Source organism: Gorilla gorilla, chromosome 4 (genome assembly GCF_029281585.2).
Source record: "Gorilla gorilla gorilla isolate KB3781 chromosome 4, NHGRI_mGorGor1-v2.1_pri, whole genome shotgun sequence".
In the NCBI taxonomy this organism is placed as follows: Eukaryota; Metazoa; Chordata; class Mammalia; order Primates; family Hominidae; genus Gorilla; species Gorilla gorilla.
The window spans coordinates 176,865,866-176,886,450 of record NC_073228.2 but is presented as its reverse complement, the minus strand read 5'-3'; the positions used below and the strand labels follow the sequence as shown (position 1 = coordinate 176,886,450).

Here is a 20,585-nt window from a genome sequence, read left to right as displayed (position 1 = left end):
GTCTCGAATTCATGGGCTCAAGCGATCCTCCTGCCTCGGCCTCCCAAAATGCTGGGATTTGAAGCATAAGCCACCACGCCCAGCGATAAATCTCTTTTCTTTAAAATTATCCATTATCCAATCTGTGGTTACAGCAACAGAAAACAGACTAAGACAAGAGGTAAAGGAAAGGAGGCAGGGAAGTAGGCAGGAGGGCAGGAAACAATGAAGGAAAGGGAAATGAAGAGAGGCAGGGGAAGGGAGGGGTGTGGACAGGGAGGTGGGAAAGGAAGGGAAGTGAAGAAGGGAGGCAAGGAAACAGGGAGGCAGGAAGGACAGGCAACCTTGGTGACTGAAAAGGTTATACAATGTGTATACCCCACGTGACTCCCTTGTTTGGCAAGAAAGACAACTTATCAGACTGCCCAAGCTCTTTAGCAAACTAGGACCCATCTGCCTCATATTCTATCCATCCTGCTATACTTCATAGGTCCCACTCAACAATTCCTTTCCTTTCCTTTTGAAAACTACTCTACTCTGCAAGAGTAGAACAAAACAGTCCTTCAGATGCTTACTAAGTCAAGCCACTACCTGTTTCACGGTACAGTTGAAATCAGATATCCCAAAGTCTCCAAAACATTTAAGCAGCAGAGGTTGCCTATGCAAGGAATACACTGGGGGAAAGGTGGGGCTCAAGTTCTCCCTTTATTATGTAATATGAAACCTGTAACCAAAACTACAGGTGAATCACTATATTTTACCCTTTGATAGCAGTTCTCTAGACTCCAAAATTTAGAAACAGGCAAGTAAAATTCAAAACAGATTATTATAGTTTGTCATGATTATTAGCAAAACATGCCCATTATTTATTTTCCAAATTCTGCTGCCGCTAGTCTTTAAGGAAGGACAATGGGAAAAGAGGAAAGTAAGGAAGAGTGTATCTTTTCCCTCAGATTGGGTGAAAAAAGATCATTTTCCTAGCCAAAGCAGTACTTATAATGACCTTGTAAGAATCTGTGATCCTTTTGCCATACCACCTTGCAAACTCTGTATACCTGATCAATCCAATAGTCTTTTATCCTCACATTCGGAGAGTTTTTACAATATGGGAGGTGGCCAGGCACGGTGGCTCATGCCTGTAATCCCAACACTTTGGGAGGATGAGGCAGGCAGATCACGTGAGGTCAGGAGTTCGAGACCAGCCTGGCCAACATGGCGAAACCCCCTCTCTACTAAAAATACAAAAATTAGCCAGGCGTGGTGTGCACTTGTCGTCCCAGCTACTTGGGCAGCTGAGACAGGAGAATCACTTGAACCCCAGAGGTGGAGGTTGCAGTGAGCTGAGATCATGCCACTGCATTCCAGCCTGGGCAACAGAGTGACACTCTGTCTCAGAAAATTAAAAAATAAAAATAAATAAAAATTTTAAAAAGTAAAAAATAAAATATGGGAGGTGAATTAGGTCTGCCACAAAAAATGTAATTAAACAAAATAAAACCACCTTTTACTGAAAATCTTAAAAAGCAAAGAGGATATACTAAATCTCAAAAGTGATCTCTTCTTAGAATGCCATGTTAGAGGAAGACAGAAGAACTCTCAGTTACAATTTTGTTCAATTCCTTTCCAAAGGCTCCTATCCAACTTTATTTAATCTTTGGGTTACAGGGACAACATATGGGAGCTCAGTCAAAGCTCTTTGGGAACCAATAGGGAAGAAGCCTTTTTTTTTTTTTTTTTTTTTTTTTTGAGACAGACTTTCGCTCTTGTTGCCTAGGCTGGAGTGCAATGGTGTGATCTCAGCTCACTGCAACCTCCACCTCCAGGGTTCAAGCCATTCTCCTGCCTCAGCCTCCCAAGTAGTGGGATTACAGGCATGTGCCACAACACCCGGCTAATTTTGTATTTTTAGTAGAGGTGGGTTTTCACCATGTTGGTCACGTTGGTCTCGAACTACTGACCTCAGGTGATCTACCCGCCTCAGCCTCCCAAAGGGATGGGATTGCAGGCACGAGCCACCGCAACCGGCCAAAAAGAAAACTATTTATTTATTTATTTATTTATTTTTATTTTTTATTTTTTAGATGGAGTCTCGCTCTGTCACCAGGCTGGAGCGCAGTGGCGCAATCTCGGCTCACTACAACCTCTGCCTCCCAGGTTCAAGCAATTCTCCTGCCTCAGCTTCCCGAGTAGCTGGGACTACAGGCACCCACCACGACGCCCAGCTAATTTTTTGTATCTTTAGTAGAGACAGTGTTTCACCATATTAGCCAGGATGGTCTCGATCTCCTGACCTCGTGATCTGCCCGCCTCGGCCTCCCAAAGTGCTGGGATTACAGGCGTGAGCCACTGCGCCCGGCCCTAAAAAGACTATTAAAGCAAGTGTCTGGATTAATCTGAGTTGAAGGGAAGGACTACTTTTTATTTCTGAAAACTATCAATTGCAAGGTATTGGAGGCTTTCTGCAGCCTTGATATCTGTCAATTAAGTTGTTCAGAGCACAAGAATAAGAGCATGGAACAATTTTAGACAGAACCAGAGGATGCATTTCTAATCCCAGCCAACTTTGATTACCACTGGGGACAAAATATTCAGTTTGTATGTATCTGTGTAGCTGTTTACAGATTAAAGTACATTTCTATACCCTGTCATTTAATAAAACAACTTGGTGAAGTAACAAGGACCAGTATTTTGATAAAACATCTAGGTAATATAGTCTTGGTATCAGGATAACCACTATCCCCCAGTCCCTGTCCAACCCTTTTTACATCAATAAACAAAAAGTACAGCAAGGGTAAGAGATTTGTCCAAGGTCATTCAGTAAATGGATGCTTCCAAGCAAACCTATTGTTACAAAGACTATCTCTACTCTTTGGGCCTCAGATATCATTTCTAAAGTACTCGCAAATCTACGTTTTGAACCTAAACATGTGCATGCATGAGCTCTATCATCTGAGATGTGGATATCTCCATGTTCACATTCCATCACCGCAGATACAACATGCCATCTCCCCATCCAAACATTCCTATTCTGTCAATAATACTATCACTCTCTGACTTTCAGGGATAGAAGGCTGATTTCAGCCTTCACTCTTTAAATTATCCTCCCCTACTCACTTTGTTGAATCATACCAATTCTTTTTAACAAAGATATACAGATCACTTACCTTGTACTGAGCACAAATGCATCTGTTTGACTTTGCCCTTCCCTCTTTTTCAACCCTTACTTGGTCCTCATCATCTTATATTTACCATTCTAATATTTGCCCTACAGTCTTCCTGTCTCTATCCTCCTCTCCCTCTCTTGAGTTCTTATGCCCCATTTTAAAATTATTCTTATGCCAATAATCCTAGCACTTTGGGAAGCCGAGGCAGGAGGATTAATTGAGGCCAGGAGTTTGAGACCGGTCTTGGAAACATTGTGAGACCCTGTCTCTACAAAAAAAAAAAAAAAAAAAAAAAGTAAAAATTAGCCAGGCCGCTAGGTGCAGTGACTCACGCCTGTAATCCCAGCACTTTAGGAGGCCAAGGCAGGCAGATCACGAGGTCAGGAGATGGAGACCATCCTGGCTAACACGGTGAAACCTCGTCTCTACTAATAAACAAAAAAAATTAGCCGGGCGTGGTGGCCAGCGCCTACAGTCACAGCTACTCAGGAGGCTGAGGCAGGAGAATGGCGTGAACCCAGGAGGCAGAGCTTGCAGTGAGCCCAGATTGCGCCACTGCACTCCAGCCTGGGCGACAGAGCAAGACACTGTCTTAAAAAAAAAAAAAAAAAAAGGGATAAAAAAATTAGGCATGGTGGCACATGCCTATAGTCCTAGCTACTCAGGAGGCTGAGGCAGGAGGATGGCTTGAGCTCAGGAGTTCAAGACTGTAGTGAGCTATGATTGTGCCACTGCACTTCAGCCTGGGCAACAGTGTGAGACTCTGTCTCTTAAAAAAAAGGAAAAATTTTAAATTTAATAATTATTAAAAATTAATGAAAATTATTAAAATAATTTTTTGAGACAGGGTCTTGCTCTGTCACCTACACTGGAGTGATGTGGAGTGATCTCAGCTCACTGCAACTTCCACCTTCCAGGCTCAAGCAGCCCTCCCACTTCTGCCTCCCGAGTAGCTGGGAATACAGGCACATGCCACCATGCCTGGCTAATTATTGCATTTTTTTTTTGTAGAGAGGGCTTCACCATGTTGCCCAGGCTGGTCTCGAACTCCTGGGCTCAAGCAATCGCCTGCCTTGGCCTCCCAAAGTGTTGGAATTACAGGCATGAGCCACCATGCCCAGACTAAAATAATTATTAATATAAGATAAAATTATTCTTTCTAACCTACCACACGTCATATTAACATTGTGCTCCAAAGTCATCAGCAACTCCCATACGTTTCTTGGATAATGTCCAAACTACTCAGACCTTAGGCCAGACACAAGTGGCTCATACCTGTAATCCCAGCACTTTGGGAGGCTGAGGCAGGAGGATCACTTGAGCCCAGGAGTTTGAGAGCAGCCTGGCCCACAAAGTGAGACCTAGTCTCTTAAAAAAACAAAAACAAGGCCGGGCACGGTGGCTCATGCCTGTAATCCCTGCACTTTGGGAGGCCAAGATGGGTGGATCACCTGAGGTCAGGAGTGTGAGACCAGCCTGACCAACATGATGAAACCCCATCTCTACTAAAAAGAAAAATACAAAAAATTAGCTGGGCGTGGTGGCTCACACCTGTAATCCCAGCTATTCAGAAGGCTGACGGAGGAGAATCGTTTGAACCCAGGAGGCGGAGGTTGCAGTGATGCGAGATCATGCCGCTGCACTCCAGCCTGGGCAACAAAAGCAAAACTCCATCTCAAACAAACAAACAAAAATATTCATACACAATGACACTATCTTTCCAACTCTGTCTTCCACTACTCTTAAGTCTAATATTAGACTGATTTTCCCATTTCCCCTAATCCTCAAGATAGTTACAATCCCACTTTACTCCACTAAGAACTTCCAGTAGTGAGACTCTGACCTTCATGTCTTAGCTCATATTTTTCATCTTCTCTCCTATTCCCTTGCTTCCACTACCAGACTGTGACATCTTTGTGAATGACCATCATATCTCACATCTATTTCACTACAGTGCCAAAAGCAATGCCCTTCCGAGCAGTCATCCACACAAGAGATGGCTGAAAATGAATGGGAAAATCCCCTAAGACCACATGTCCTTCTGGATAAGGAATCAAAGGTGTGGTGCTCTTCACAATGAGGACATTACAAAAGAGTCAATTATTCAATATATATTTATTGAGCATCTTTTATGTGCTCCAAAGCATCTTAGTTTGTTAAATTGAGCCTTGAACCACTGTAGTATCATATAGTAAAAATATGAAAAATTGTACTCCTGAATTTTTTTTAATTTCCAAGAAGAGTGATATTTACATTTTAGTCCATTTTAAAGACCTGATGTAATTATTATCTAGGGAAGAGAGGACAGAGGAAGAAGTAGAATTAAATTTAATTCAAATCAACTGAATTCAGGCACTGGACCGATACATGTTATATTATTCTCTCCCTCGTCATTATTTTATTTTAATATTTTAAACTACAAAGCAGGAAGATAAACTCACCATAGTAAAACAAAATATTTTATGCAGGATGTTAAAGATTTTAGTTTTAAAGAATCACTTTGTTTTCTAAGCTGTTCTGCAGAAATCTATAAAATGTTAAAAAGAGAACAGTACAATTAATGGCAGCGGCATAAAAACAGGCAGTGGTGCAAGTGAGAATGCACTGGAGCACACAGCAGGATTCCAGTGACACCAGACATTCTTCACACACTGTAACAACTTTGATGCTGTTGTTAGCAAGGATTTGAGCTCTTCTTCAAAATTTACTGTAGGGGCAAGGTACAGTGGTTCACTGCCTATAATCCCAGCACTTTGGGAGGCCAAGGTAGACAGACCACTTGAGATCAGGAGTTCAAGACCAGCCTGGCCAACATGGCGAAACCATCTCTACTGAAAAGACAAAAATTAGTTAGGTGTGGTGGCGCACACCTGTAGTCCCAGCTGCTCAGGAGGCTGAGGCATGAGAATCGCTTGGACTCGGGATTGCAGTAAGCCGAGATCATGCCACTGCATTCCAGCCTAGACTACAAGAGAGATTCTGTCTCAAAAAAAAAAAAAAAAAAAATTATTTCCTTCCTCCTTTCTCAGATTTGGCACCTTTTCAAAAGCAGCATGAAATATACTAGAGATATATTCAAATTCCTTCCTACTGTGAAGCAGGCTATACCACCAGCATAAACTATATAATAGCCAGTACAGAGGTTATTTGAACATGGTTTTGCAGTCATCTCTTTTAACACTGAGAAAAGCTCGGTGCCACTTTGGCTCTAACATTCCTAAAAAGCTTGCTTTATGAGGAACAAACTCTAGGTAAAAGGTTATGCATTGTGAGTGAATATTTTGAATTTCATGGCCAGGCATGGTGGCTCACGCCTGTAATCCCTGGACTTTGGGAGGCCAAGGTGGGTGGATCACTTGAGGTCAGGAGTTCGAGACCAGCCTGGCCAACATGGTGAAACCCCATCTCTACTAACAATACAAAAATTAGCTGGGTGTGGTGGCACACATGTAATCCCAGGTATTCAGGAGGCTGAGATGGGGGAATTGCTTGAACCTGGGAGGTAGAGATTGCGGCACTGCACTCCAGCCTGGGTAACTGAGTGAGACTCTGTCTCAAAAAAAAAGAAATATATTTTTAAAAAAGAATTTCATTCCAGACTCTCATCTGCCTTACTTTATGTATAAATGCAAGAATTCCCCATTATTTTGTGGGGATATTGTGATTCACAATAAAATAACATATAAAGTATCTAGCCCTAGCACAAAACAGACACTCAATAAATGGTGGCTATTTTTATTCTCAGATCTATTCCTTGGTATGTGATACTCCTGGGATGTTGCTGCTATTAAGGTATAAAACCAAACTCAACTCAGAATCCTTTTCTTTTTTTTTGTTTTTTGAGACGGAGTCTCCCTCTGTTGCCCAGGCTGGAGTGCAGTGGCGTGATCTCAGCTCACTGCAACCTCTGCCTCCCAGGTTCAAGCAATTCTCCTGCCTCAGCCTCCGAGTAGCTGGGACTACAGGTGCACGCCACCACGCCCAGCTAATTTTTTTTTTTTCAGTACTGATGGGGTTTCACCATGTTGCCCGGGCTGGTCTCGAACTCCTGAGCTCAGGCAATTCGCCTGCCTCGGCCTCCCAAAGTGCTGGGATTACAGGCGTGAGCCACCGCGCCTGGCCCACTCAAAATCCTAAATTGTCTAAATTCCACATTCCACCAAGCTAGAACCAGGGTGAATATGGGATACTCAGGCAACACAGGACACTTAACACCCTTGCCCCCAGGTTTATGAGGGTGTATGTCAATTATGCTGGTTTAATCAGCAAAAGAATCTCTGGACTCACAAAGTCATTCATAAAGCTGCAAACTAGTCATCTCTATACACAATAAAGAAATGGCAGATAAAGGGGAAAAGGCCTCTTTAGAAAGATTATTGCTCTTTATTGTTCAAACAATTACATATAATTTATCACTTTTTCATAGTTCATTATACTGGCTTCACCAAATGGCTCTGGACAATCTGAGAAAACAGTGATATAAAATTTATATGTATATCTGTAACACCTTGCATAGTTTCTAATAAAGAGACACACAGAGTTTATACCATACTTGTCTCAAAAGTGTTGAGATAAATCAAACAAGTGAGGCAGATTATTCCAACTGCTGAGAAAACATAGCACTGAATATAATCAGCAGCTATCAGAGAAGGAGAAGTACATAGAGTAACCAGAACCTAGTTCCACTCCTCCATCAGGCAGTCAGTATTCTTAATATCCTTCCAATCAGACGAAAGAATAAAATTTACAGTAACTCGTTAGTTTTTAACTTGGGAATTTTGACAACCAGCAAGTTATTATGCTAATAAAACTAAGGTAAAAAGGACCTAACAAGTGCACTCTACTGGGAGGATATACATTTTAAAACAGAAGACAAAATTAACTGAAGATTTTTTTTTTTTTCAGGCGGAGTCTCGCTCTGTCGCCCAGGCTGGAGTGCAGTGGAGCGATCTTGGCTCACTGCAAGCTCCACCTTCTGGGTTCACACCATTCTCCTGCCTCAGCCTCCCAAGTAGCTGGGACTACAGGCGCCCGCCACCACACCTGGCTTATTTTTTGTATTTTTAGTAGAGATGGGGTTTCACCACATTAGCCAAGATGGTCTCGATCTCCTGACCTCTTCTTGATCCACCCGCCTCAGCCTCCCAAAGTGCTGGGATTACAGGTGTGAGCCACGGCACCCGGCCAATTAACTGAAGATTTAAAGCCAAGGTCTCAAACTGTACTGCAGTGAGAAACCAACGCCCACAAATCAGTTGTGTTCAGTTGCAAATCAGTTGCATTAGTGTTTTTTAAATTGTAACTACCAGTATTTAAATTTCACATGAAATTTCATATAAAATTTGATGTCTGATCTCAAATACCACTCTTTTGGGGGAAAAAATTAGATCTGACATTGGGTATACATTCCCAGAAAGATGATCACTTGAACTAAAAAGAGGTATCCTCTTTAAATTGGCCTGTGCTCTCTAGCTTGCTTGAATCTCCACCCAGTCCCATTTTACAGATTATGAATCTAAGCTGAAAGATGCTCAAAACCACAGAACTAGCAAAATGCCTATTTATGAATGTTGGGTGTTCAGTCTTGACAGCTCTGCAACTCAACTTCCAAATAAAATGTAATGAATGTTAAAAGAGATATCTAAAAGACTTGTACACGAATATTTAAAGCCATTTTATTTATAATAGCCTAAAATCTGGAAGCAATGCAAATGTCTACCCACTGGTAAACAGATAAATTGTGGTATGTCCATACAATGACAAAGGCTCAGGCCGAGCACGGTGGCTCAGGCTGAGAAAGGTGGCTCACACCTGTAATCCCAGTACTTTGGGAGGCTAAGGCAGGAGGACTGCTTGCAACCAAAAGTTCCAGACCACCCTGGGAAACATGACAAAACCCCATCTCTGCAAAAAATCAAAAATTAATCAGGCATGATGATGGCACCTGTAGTCCCAGATACTCGTGAGGCTGAGGAAGGAAGATCACTCTAGCCCAGGAGGTCAAGGATACAATGAGCCATTATCACGCCACTGCACTCAGCCTGGGCAACAGAATGAGACCCTGTCTCAAAAAAAAAAAAAAAAAAAAAAGATTCAATGAATATACGACACAATATGAGTATCTCAAAATCAATGTTAACTAAAAGAAGTCAGACTCAAAAGACAACACATTCTACCAAAAGATTTATATGAAATTCCAGAGAAGACAAAACAATAGTGATACAAAGCAAATCAGTGACTGGAGCCAAGGGCGAGTGCAGGAGAACTGAACAAAAGGGGCATGAGGAACTCTCTGTGGTGATAAAAATGTTAGAGATATAACAGTGGTTAGATGACAGCATGTGTTTGTCAAAACTCAAAATTGGTTGTATTTTCTTTTACATAAATTATAATTCAATAAAGCTGAATTTTAAAAAGAGGTGTTTACAAAATAATAGACAACTACCGAGAATACTACTACCTGGGAAAGTTTGGAAAAGCTTTAGGAAAAAGGTGAATTGGACTCTGTTATCGAACAATTTGTAGGTGCATAAGAAATAGAAAACAGGGCACATAGGCAGTCACATTCTACACTGTGGCCTTTGAAGAAGTAGCATCTTTGAATACAAAGGAAAATGTTTCATAAAAAGAAATTCACAGAAATGGATAATTAGTCTTTGAACAGGTATCAAAAGCTAGTTGATCTTACAAGATTTCCCAAGAGGGAATCAGCTTATTTTGCTATTTATATGTAAAATAAGCAGACAGTGTGCAAGAATTTGTTTTGTTTTGCTTTTAAATAAAAGATAATGAGAGGTGGCACACGCCTGCAGCCTGAGCTACTCAGGAGGCCGAGATGGGATTGTTTGACACCGGGAGTTTGAGGCCAGCTTGGGCAACACAGCAAAACCCCATCTCAAAAAAATAAAAAATAAAATAAAGCAAATAAAAAGGAAAGGTAGGGGCAAAGAGAAACCCAAAGGGGCCAGGTGCGGTTGGTCACGCCTATAATCGCACATTTTGGGACGCCAAGGTGGGTGGGTGGCTTGAGCCCTGGAGTTTAAGACCAGCCTGGGCAATGTGGGGAAACCCTGTCTCTACAAAAAAAAAATTAGCTGGGCATGGTGGCACACACCTGTAGTCTCAGCTACTCGTGAGGCTGAGGTGGGAGGATCACTTGAGCCCAAGGTCAAGGCTGCAGTGAACCATGACTGTGCCACTGCATGATCCTGTCTTTAAAAAAAAAAAAAAAGAAGAAGAAGAAGAAGAAAAAGGAAAAGAAAAGGAAAGAAATATAACCCAAAGGGAATAAAGAGAGAGAGGGAGGGAGGGTGGGAGGTGAAATAAACGCAAGAGACAAATAGAGTCAGAATGAAAGGTAGTTTAGTACCAACACATTAGAAAAGGTGGGACTAAAAGAAAAATGGAACACTAGGGGAAAAAACCCATCAACCAAAGTCAGAGGTACAGGGAGCTACAGAGAAAAGAGACTGGAGACCTGACAGCATAGAACAGACTGAAGAGAATTAGACGACAAAGTGAAAGCAAAAAAAGCTATTTCCTCCTAAATCTTACACATCAGTTTCCTCCTCTTCCATTCTCCTTCCCACCTCTGCCTTAGCTCAAACCATCTCATACCCAACCCCACACTACACATCTTTTATACTTCAACTGTACTAGAATGCCTCCTTCACTAATCTTCAAAACTAAGTTCAAACACCACTTTTTCAATGAATATTCAACTTTCCCCAGGCAGAGTTAGCAGTCCTTCTTCCATATTTCAGAACATTTTGTTCTGAAAAACCATCGTAACATTGGGCTGCAATGTGTGTCTCCTCTCCTAGTCTATGGGCAACTCTAGTAGAGGATTCAAAGGTAAAGATGAAAACCTTACTAAAAAGCAGTTCAAAAACTGTACAGCTAGGTACAGTGGCTCACACCTGTAACCCCAACACTTTGGGAGGCTGAGGCAGGAGGGTCACTTGAGTTCAGGAGTTCAAGACCAGCCTGGGCAACATAGTAAAACTCTCTCTCTACAAATAATTTTTTAAATTAGCCAGGTGGGCCAGGCGCAGTGGCTCACACCTGTAATCCCAGCACTTTGGGAGGCCAAGGCATGCAGATCACCTGGGGTGGGGAGTTCAAGACCAGCCTGACCAACATGGAGAAACCTCGACTCTACTAAAAATACAAAATTAGCTGGGCATGGTGGCGCATCCCTGTAATCCCAGCTACTTGGAAGGCTGAGGCAGGAGAATCGCTTGAACCCGGGAGGTGGAGGTTGCAGTAAGCCGAGATTGTGCCATTGCACTCCAGCCTGGGTGACAGAGCGAGACTCTGTCTCAAAAAAAAAAAAAAATTAACCAGGTGTGGTGGTGCGCACCTGTAGTCCCAGATACTCAGGAGGCTCAGGAGGCTGAGGCAGGAGGATTGCTTGAGCCTGGAAAGTCAAGGCTGCAGTGAGCCGTGATCGTGCCCCTGCACTTCAGCCTGGGTGACAGAGCAAGACCTGTCTCAAAAACAACAAAAACTGCATGAGTCCACCTCATTTATACCATACCACTAGGATGCTAGAAGCCTTGCTGTTTTAAGGAATTCTACAATGAATCTTTTCAAAAGTACACCCACCCTACCCCTAATTCCTCCCCATATCAACGTTTTATTTTTGTAATGCTTTAAATTTCTCAGTAAATGACTAACCTATAATAGAAAAGGCAGCAATTCCATCAGCAGCCAAAAAAGAAACTGCTTTTATAAAAGGAGCACCTCAAACCCTCAGGACAAAATATTATACTGAAGAAAACATATGTACAACAAGAATCTAAAAAAAAACTGGAGGACAAAAAAAACAGCAAGCTTTACTATCACACTAGTCTCTAAGAAAAAAAACTTTAGGCCAGTGCATTGGCTCACGCCTGTAATCCCAGCACTTTGGGAGGCCAAGGCAGGCAGATCGCTTGAGGTCAGGAGTTCGAGACCAGCCTGGCCAACATGGTGAAACTCTGTCTCTACTAAAAATATAAAAATTAGCCGGGCATGGTGGCAGGTGCCTGTAGTCCCAGCTACTTGGGAGGCTGAGGCAGGAGAATTGCTTGAACCCAGGATGCGAAGGTCACAGGGGCAGAGATTACACCACTGCACTCCAGCCTGGGTGATAGAGCGAGACTCGCCTCAAAAAAAAAAAAATCAAAAAGAACAAAAATTTATTTTAATTAAGAAATTAAAAATTAAGAAATCAGCAGGCCAGGTGTGGTGGCTCACGCCTGTAATCCCAGCACTTTGAGAGGCCAAGGCGGGTGGATCACCTGAGGTCAGGAGTTCAAGACCAGCCTGGCCAACATGGCGAAACCCCACCTCTACTAAAAATACAAAAAATTAGCTGAGTGTGGTGACGTGCTCCTGTAATACCAGCTACTCAGGAGGCTGAGACAGGAAAATCGCTTGAACCCAGGAGGCAGAGGTTGCAGTGAGCCGAGATCGCGCCACTGCACTCCAGCCTGGGCAACAGCATGAGACTCTGTCTCAAAAAAAAAAAAAAGAGAAAAAGAAATCAGCAAATTTGTGAGGCTTTCATAGGAAATTCTCAAAATCAGTAATACCCAAAAGATATAAAAGTGGTTTTGGTGTTGAAAGGACAGAGTGTAGGATGATTTAAGTTGCCAAGAGTTAAGCACGGAAAGCAGTAGTTTAGAAAGCTGTTTAGGAAGGAGAGTTACAATATAGATTTTGGAGGAAAGGTCATAAATTGGTGAAATGCATATAAGGCTTGGCTGGTGATACTACTGCCGCACCCTGCATCAAACTCGATCCAAATCCTAGTCTACCCCACAGAGGTGAGTCAGACTTATTAGCAAGAATGATTTTACAGGCCGGGCGCGGTGGCTCACGCCTGTAATCCCAGCACTTTGGGAGGCCGAGGCGGGCGGATCACGAGGTCAGGAGATCGAGACCATCCCGGCTAAAACGGTGAAACCCCATCTCTACTAAAAATACAAAAAATTAGCCGGGCGTAGTGGTGGGCGCCTGTAGTCCCAGCTACTTGGGAGGCTGAGGCAGGAGAATGGCGTGAACCCGGGAGGCGGAGCTTGCAGTGAGCCGAGATCCCGCCACTGCACTCCAGCCTGGGTGACAGAGCGAGACTCCATCTCAAAAAAAAAAAAAAAAAAAAAGAATGATTTTACAGTGCCCTCCTTAATAAAAGACCCTACTATGCAGATGAAAAATTATCCCAAACCTATATGAAATAAGAGATTCCATCCATATTTGCCAAATAGGACAAATCCAAAGAACAAAGCACAACTTTTTTTTTTTTTAATACCTGCAAGGAATATTCAACAAGTCTAACTAATGGAGTTCATCTGAAAACAAATTAACAAAGGAACTAAAGAGATTTTTAAACATCATCAAAATAGCTTCTCTAAAAACTTTCTTAAAAGAACGGATCAATTTTAGAATGAAGGCTTTTTGTTTGAACAGACGGTGATTAATTCCTCCTTTCTAACTAAAAAAAGCCCAACATCTCTAATAGTAGACTTTATTACTTTCCAGATAAGCAGTTCTCAGCAATGCATGCATTCATTTAAACAGTTCAAGAGCACTAAAAGGTATCAGGCACAGTGTGAGGCAGTGAATATATAGAAATAAAACACAGACTCTGACCTCAAGGAGCTCATAGTTTAATGAGAAGACAAATAAGCCAGGAGAAAATCGAATCCAGATTTGAGAAGTGGTTTCAAGCAAACCGAAATATTAGCATATTCAAAGTACAAGAGTTTAAGAATACAGTAACTAAAAATTTCCCAGTATCCCCTTGTGAGATGGAAAACATCATTAATCCCTACCACTACAAATTAATAAACTGAGATTATCTGTAGTCATCCAGCCAGACCCTGGGTTAGCTAGAACTAGAAACAAGATTGCAGGCCACATGTTTCTCAGTTCATAAAGGTCAATATATTCTCTTTTCTAAACTTTTACGCTTCCACTTGAAATCCAGTTCAAGTCAACAAAAATGGTGAAATATTACATTAAAAATAAAGCAAAAGTTATCAAAAAAATTTAGTATTTCCCAGTTATATTTTTAGATTACGGCATCTCTGCTTCACTAGGCACTTAGCACCACTTGACATCTTCCCCGGAAAAAGAGAGGAGGTAACCTGTATTTTTTGGGGCCTGGAAAAAGCATCCTACTCTCTTTAATTCTTCAAGCATCTCAGGCAATGAGCACTCAATGTCTTAATAACTTCTAAATTAACTGCATATTTGAATATAAGAACTACATGTGTTGACTATTCACGTGACTATCATCTCTTGAAACAGCTATACAGTTTTGTTAAGGATTATATGCTAAATGTACTTTGAAACTTCAAGAGGACCATATCCTGAATATATCTTAGGGCCAAAGTTTTTTCAATCAGAATGCATCTCTAAAATCAACAGGATTTGTACCAATATTTGCTTTAAACAGCTTTTCAAGAAAACATTTATATGTAAACGAAGGAAAAATACAAAATACAATGTTGCCATATGCTCTTGTACTAAAAATTCTCTTCAAGGCAGGAGACTGTACAATCTGCAAATGCTCAAATTTACCTAAAGTGTCTATTTGTATATTCTGAAATACCTTAACATCTAAGCACTTAAAACTCAGTGACTGGGCCAGATGCGGTGGCTCACGCCTGTAATCCCAGCACGTTGGGAGGCTGAGGCGGGCAGATCAGGAGGTCAGGAGATTGAGACCAGCCTGGCCAACACAGTGAAACCCCATCTCTACTAAAAATACAAAACTTAGCTGGGCACGGTGGCAGGCGCCTGTAATCCCAGCTACTCGGAAGGCTGAGGCAGGAGAATCGCTTAAACCCGGGAGGCGGAGGTTGCAGTGAGCCGAGACCGTGACACTGCACTCCAGCAGGGGGACAGAACTAGACTCCGTCTCAAAAAACGAACGAACAAACAAACAAAAAACCTCACTGACTGATGTCTTACAACAGGGGCTGACAAACTATAGCCGTGGAAGCACAAATAGAGGCACAGCCTGACCTTGTAAATAAAGTTTTATTGGAATACAGCCCAAAAATATGTAGAACATATTTTCTACAGCTGTTTTCATGCTACAGATTGCAAAGTTGAGTAGTTGTGGCAGAGACTATAAGGCTGAAAAAGCCTAAATATTAACTATTTGATCCTGTTCCAAAAAAAAAAGTCTGTCAACCCTTGTCTTAAAATAATCAGAACCAATTATCTGACAAATTTATGTCTAGTCTAAGAGTTTACCTATCCCGAAATGAGCTACTGAATATGGTGAAAGTGTCAGTGAATTGTTCCTCAATAAAATCCAAGTTCAACCCTACATGGAAACAAGCGACTGCTAATTCATTTCAAAATCACATAACTAGAGGGGGCACCGGTGGCTGATACCTGTAATCCCAGCTCTTTGGGAGGCCAATGCGGGCGGATCATTTAAGATTAGGAGTTCAAGACCAGCCTGGCCAACTTGGTGAAACCTTGTCTCTACTGAAAATACAAAAATTAGCGGAGCACAGCGGTGCACGCCTGTAATCCTAGCTACTCGGGAGGCTGGGGCAGGATAATCGCTTGAACCCAGGAAACGGAGGTTGCAGTGCGCCAGGATCACGCCACCCGACTCCAACCTGGGCAACGCAGTTAGACTCCGTCTCAAAAAAAAAAAAAATATATATATATATATATATATGTATTTTTTAAATAAATATATAAATGCCGATCTTGACTGAAAATTAAGCTTTAAAAGCAAACAGTGATTTCAGTTCTCTTTATCTTTTAAAAACTGAGTTATATTAATAGAATCAACACACAAACTTACTGTACTTCACTGTCACTTGTATTTAACCACCACCAGGAACCATGCTAGTTATTCCTTTACTTCTTACACTAGTATCCTAGAACCCACACACATCCACCCTGTAAACTAAGTAGACACCCTGTAAACTAAGTAGAACATTGTCTATATAAAAGCTTGCTTTCACCTGCCATGACAGAGAATGATGGTAAATGGAGCATCCAGACTCTCTTCGGAAGGTATTTAGCCTCTTCTATGTTTATGAATATAAAAACCCCAAAGCTGATATACCAGTCATATGAAGGAATTATACCCAAATAAGTTCTATTGCATCTATTTGCCATTCTTAGAATAAGAGAGCATTATATAAGCAATGCTGATTGACTTTATCAACCGATGCAACAATGAAAACTGCCTGGAATATTCTAGGTATCAATGAAAAGTTTTTATTTTAATTTTCACTATACTTCTCTGTTAAACTAATTAGGGCATTGTAAGGGCTAGGGTTCCAAAAGCAACACAATGCCACCTGATAAAATAAGAATTGATAGGCCAGGCGCGGTGGCTCACGCCTGTAATCCCAGCACTTTGGGAGGCCAAGGCGGGCAGATCACCTTAGGTCAGGAATTCAAGACCAGTCTGGCCAACATGGTGAAACCCCGTCTCTACTAAAAATACAAAATTAGCCTGGCGTGGTGGTGGCCGCCTGTAATCCCAGCTACTCGGGAGGCTCAGGCAGGAGAATTGCTTGAACCCGGGAGGCGGAGATTGCAGTGAGCCGAGATCTTCCCACTGCACTCCAGCCTGGGCGACAAGAGCGAAACTCCGTCTCAAAAAAAAAAAAAAAAGAAAAAGAAAAATGAGAACTGATAAATAAGCTAATACCCTCATTTACTGCAAAAGTTATACGTAAGAATTCAAGTTTATCAAATAATCAGGGATTATGTTTTTATGTATCATTATTTACAGAACTGAGTCAGTCATGCCAAAGTACTACAAAAATTGATGAATCAGGCCGGGCGCAGTAGCTCACGCCTGTAATCCCAGCACTTTGGAAACTGAGGTGGGTGGATCACCTAAGGCCAGAAGTTCGAGACCAGCCTGACCAGCACATGGTGAAACCCCGTCTCTATTAAAAACACAAAAAATTAGCCGGGCATGGTGGCACGCGCCTATAGTCGCAGCTACTCGGGAGGCTGAGGCAGGAGAATTGCTAGAACCCGGCAGGCGGAGGTTGCAGTGAGCCGAGATCGTGCCATTGCACTCCAGCCTGGGCGACAGACGGAGAGTCCGTCTTAAAAAAAAAAAAAAAAAAAGAGGCTGGGCGCGGTGGCTCACGCCTGTAATCCCAGCACTTTGGGAGGCCGAGGCGGGCGGATCACGAAGTCAGGAGATCGAGACCGTCCTGGCTAACATGGTGAAGCCCCGTCTCTACTAAAAATACAAAAAAAATTAGCCGGGCGTGATGGCGGGCGCCTGTAGTCCCAACTACTCCGGAGGCTGAGGCAGGAGAATGGCATGAACCCGGGAGGCGGAGCTTGCAGTGAGTCGAGATCTCGCCACTGCCCTCCAGCCTGGGCGACAGAGCGAGACTCCGTCTCAAAAAAAAAAAAAAAATTGATGAATCATTTACCAATTATTCTTTTTCTCCAGCTAATAAAATAGAAGATAATGCAAATTCTTAATACAGCTAACTCTGATTAGCCCCTGCATGATCTATCTAAGGCATGTTCCTACGCCTAAGTACTTAACCAAAGATGCCATCAATAGCTTGGTACCCTTGACAATACCAACGTAGCCACAGGTTGTAATCCGATGTAAACACAAACCAAAATTAAGCATTTAACAAGGTCAAAAGGATGCCAAAATAATCATAATACAATTAGATTAAAATAAGTTATTTTCCAATTATTCATACCATTTTTCCCTGCCTCTGGTGTATATCCTATTTTGGATTAAAAGATTAAAGATATTTAAAAGTACAATCAAGTGACAACTAGTTTACGACAGATCACAAGATTTACACACAAGTCTTGTTTTCTGCTTTAAAAAAAAAAGAAAGAAATTTCCAGGCCTTGATCCTATTTTTCACCTGCAGGGTATTCGCAAGAAAAGTCCCAAAGAACCTTCGAAACTAAATAACTTCCTGTGGGCTCAGTTTTCTCAAGAAGCTGATTAATGTGGACTACCAACTTATGTTAGCAAGAGGGGCAAATTACTACTAAGACTAGGACAAGCGCACGGGGCCTAATCTTTAAAAGGCATCCTGATGAGAAAAAAAAAAAAAGAGAGAGAAACCCCGCCCAGCCCTCAACTTTCTCGGCTTTTCTAGTCCCGTTTTCTTTTACAAAATTCAGAAAGCAAAACTTCCCCTTCACTGCCTGTCTCTTATCTGAGGCCTGGTACAGAAATTCAGACGGCTATTTATCCAAGTACCTCCTTAAGGTAGTCTTAAGGCTCAAGCCAGCTCAGAAACGGCAGAAAGATTTGCTTTCTTGGGTTAAAGCAGGGTGATTACAGGGTTTGGCGGCCAGGTCTGTCAGGAAGCATAGGGTCGAGAAAGAGGGAGAATCCAGAGACTGAGCTCCATCTAGTCCCAGGAACCACCCCCAGGGGAGGCTTGACTGCCCTCGGTACTTCCCTGCCTCCTCAGCTCGTGTGAGGAGAAAGGCGGGTCGAGGTCAGGCTCCCCTGAGCTACTTCCTGGTCCGATCGGACTCGCCTTCGGACACCCGAAACACCCCCGGCCCGGCTCCCTCGCCCTTTGCCCTGTCTCCTCCCCTCTCAGTGACCCACCACCACTGGTCCCCTCCCATCTAACATGGCTGCCCCGCCCGGCCCACCTCCGGCACAGCCTAACCAATTAGTGGCCCCCGCGGCACCGCCTCCCCCACGCCCATTGGTGCAGTAGTCTCCATCCGCCCGCTCCATTGGACGCCAGAGTCTGCCACTCAGCTCTGAGGGCTCCGCCCCTCAGCCGCTTCAAGCTGCTTTGAGAAGACATATAAACAAATCCCGGGAGGGAGGCCCCTCGCCCGTCGCCTCTGAGGCGGGGACAGAAGGGGGAGCGGCTACCCCCAAGACGCCCTGCCCTGCTCGGACCCCCCTAGCCCCAGCCCGCGCCTCTTCGTCTCCTGCCAGCCTGGCTCCAACCTCCGCGGCCCCGGCCCTTCCTCACACGCCCCTCTCTCCCCTCCTCCCCCGCCAGTCTCGCCTCCCCTCCCCTCCCGGGCCCCTCCCACCCGCTCTCTTCTCTGACAGGCCGACTGCCGGCAGCGGCGGCCCCGGGCTCCGAGGCAGTGGGGAAGGGCCGGGCGGCCCGGCAGGACGGACGCCCGGCGCTGCCCATCCCCGGCCTAGCCTACTGCCCGCCCGCGAGTCCCATCTACCGCCGCCCCGCGCTTTTATGTAACCGTCCCGGGCCGGGGGTGGGGGAGGGGAGCGGAGCCCCCGTGACCTGCAGGCGGTGGCCCAAGGCCCGCGCGCCCTAGCACTCGGCCGTGGTCCCGGCCCCCGCCCCGCGCCGGCCCGGCCCAGAGCCCCAGCGCTGCTGCCTCCTAGGCAAGCGGCCCTCCGCCCCCCGTTCCGCTCTTCGCCCAGCCCAGGCCCCTGGGGGTTCCGAGCAGCGGGTGGCGGCGCTCACCTGTGGGTGTAGGGGCGGCTCAGGGACTGGGTCCGGTTCCGCTGCAGGGGCCACGGCCCCTCTCCATGCTGCCTCGGGTTTGTTTTGTTTATGTCCTTCCTGACGGGTTCCCGGAAATCGCGTGACTCGCCCCCCTCACGTGGGCCGCGGCGAGGAGGAGGAGGGAGGCGGGGGCCCGCCGGCCTCGGGCCAATCGCGAGGCGTTCCACAGCCCGGCCAATCAGGGGCTGAGTCCGGCCGGGCACCCCTGTCACGTGTCGCCGGAGGGGCGGGTTGCCGGGAAAAACCAGGAAGAGAGGGCGGAGCGGGGGCTCGGTGCCGGCCTCTGCAGTGTGGGCGTGGGCCGTCTGCGATACCCGGCAGCACGCCCAGGATGGGAGAGGATGTTCCTTTTTACAAAGGCTTCAAATGCAGCGTTTTATCAGATCTCAGAACTGCGCTGTGAGGCATGAGGTGTCCGTTTGCCCATTTTGTAGTTTAAGTTCACTGAAACTTGAAGTGGCTAACTTGATTAGTAGGGGGATTGTATCGATGTCATGGGTAATGGACCGCCTCCCCATCTGAACGTCTTAATTAAGTGAGAGACAAACCTTGCCTTTTGTCGTTCGTTCATTCATTCACCGACTCAATATTTATTTAGCTCGGATTCCGAGACACAGGGATCAATCAGACTGCGTGCACCTTTGAAGAGAGAGACCCGTATACGACTGTACAACCAGAATGCCACTACTACAGAAGCGCCTAGACAGACAAACCTCCGTGGCACATGGTCGTTTTCTTGCACTTCCTGATCCTCTTAATAACAACAGCGTCCCTTTATTGAACGAGTACTATATGGTGGGCTTATCATCTCAATTGGTTTTCCCTGCAAGCACGTGCAGTAGTAATATATCCGTTTTTCAGACAGGAAAATTAAGACTGAGAGGAGTTAAGTTACTTGCCCGAGGTCAGGCAGCTAGTAAGTGAGCTAGCTAGGGCTGGAGCCCTTGTCTTTTATCACAGC

General features: G+C 44.2%; 1 protein-coding gene across 6 annotated transcripts in view; it reads right to left on the bottom strand.

Annotated features, from left to right (window-relative positions):
* CREBRF (CREB3 regulatory factor) overlaps nucleotides 1-19,742 on the bottom strand; it is an 83,182-nt gene extending 63,440 nt beyond the window's left edge. For 2 of the 6 annotated variants that reach the window (XM_055387378.2, XM_055387377.2), the window contains exon 1: nucleotides 18,376-18,736. The gene's annotated coding sequence lies outside the window, so the exon portion shown is untranslated. Of the gene's footprint in view, nucleotides 1-18,375; nucleotides 18,737-19,582 lie in introns of those variants that run through there. The other 4 variants (XM_004043006.4, XM_019027871.4, XM_055387379.2 and 1 more) reach the window with 4 other exon arrangements.
* Nucleotides 19,743-20,585: the final 843 nt, after the last annotated feature.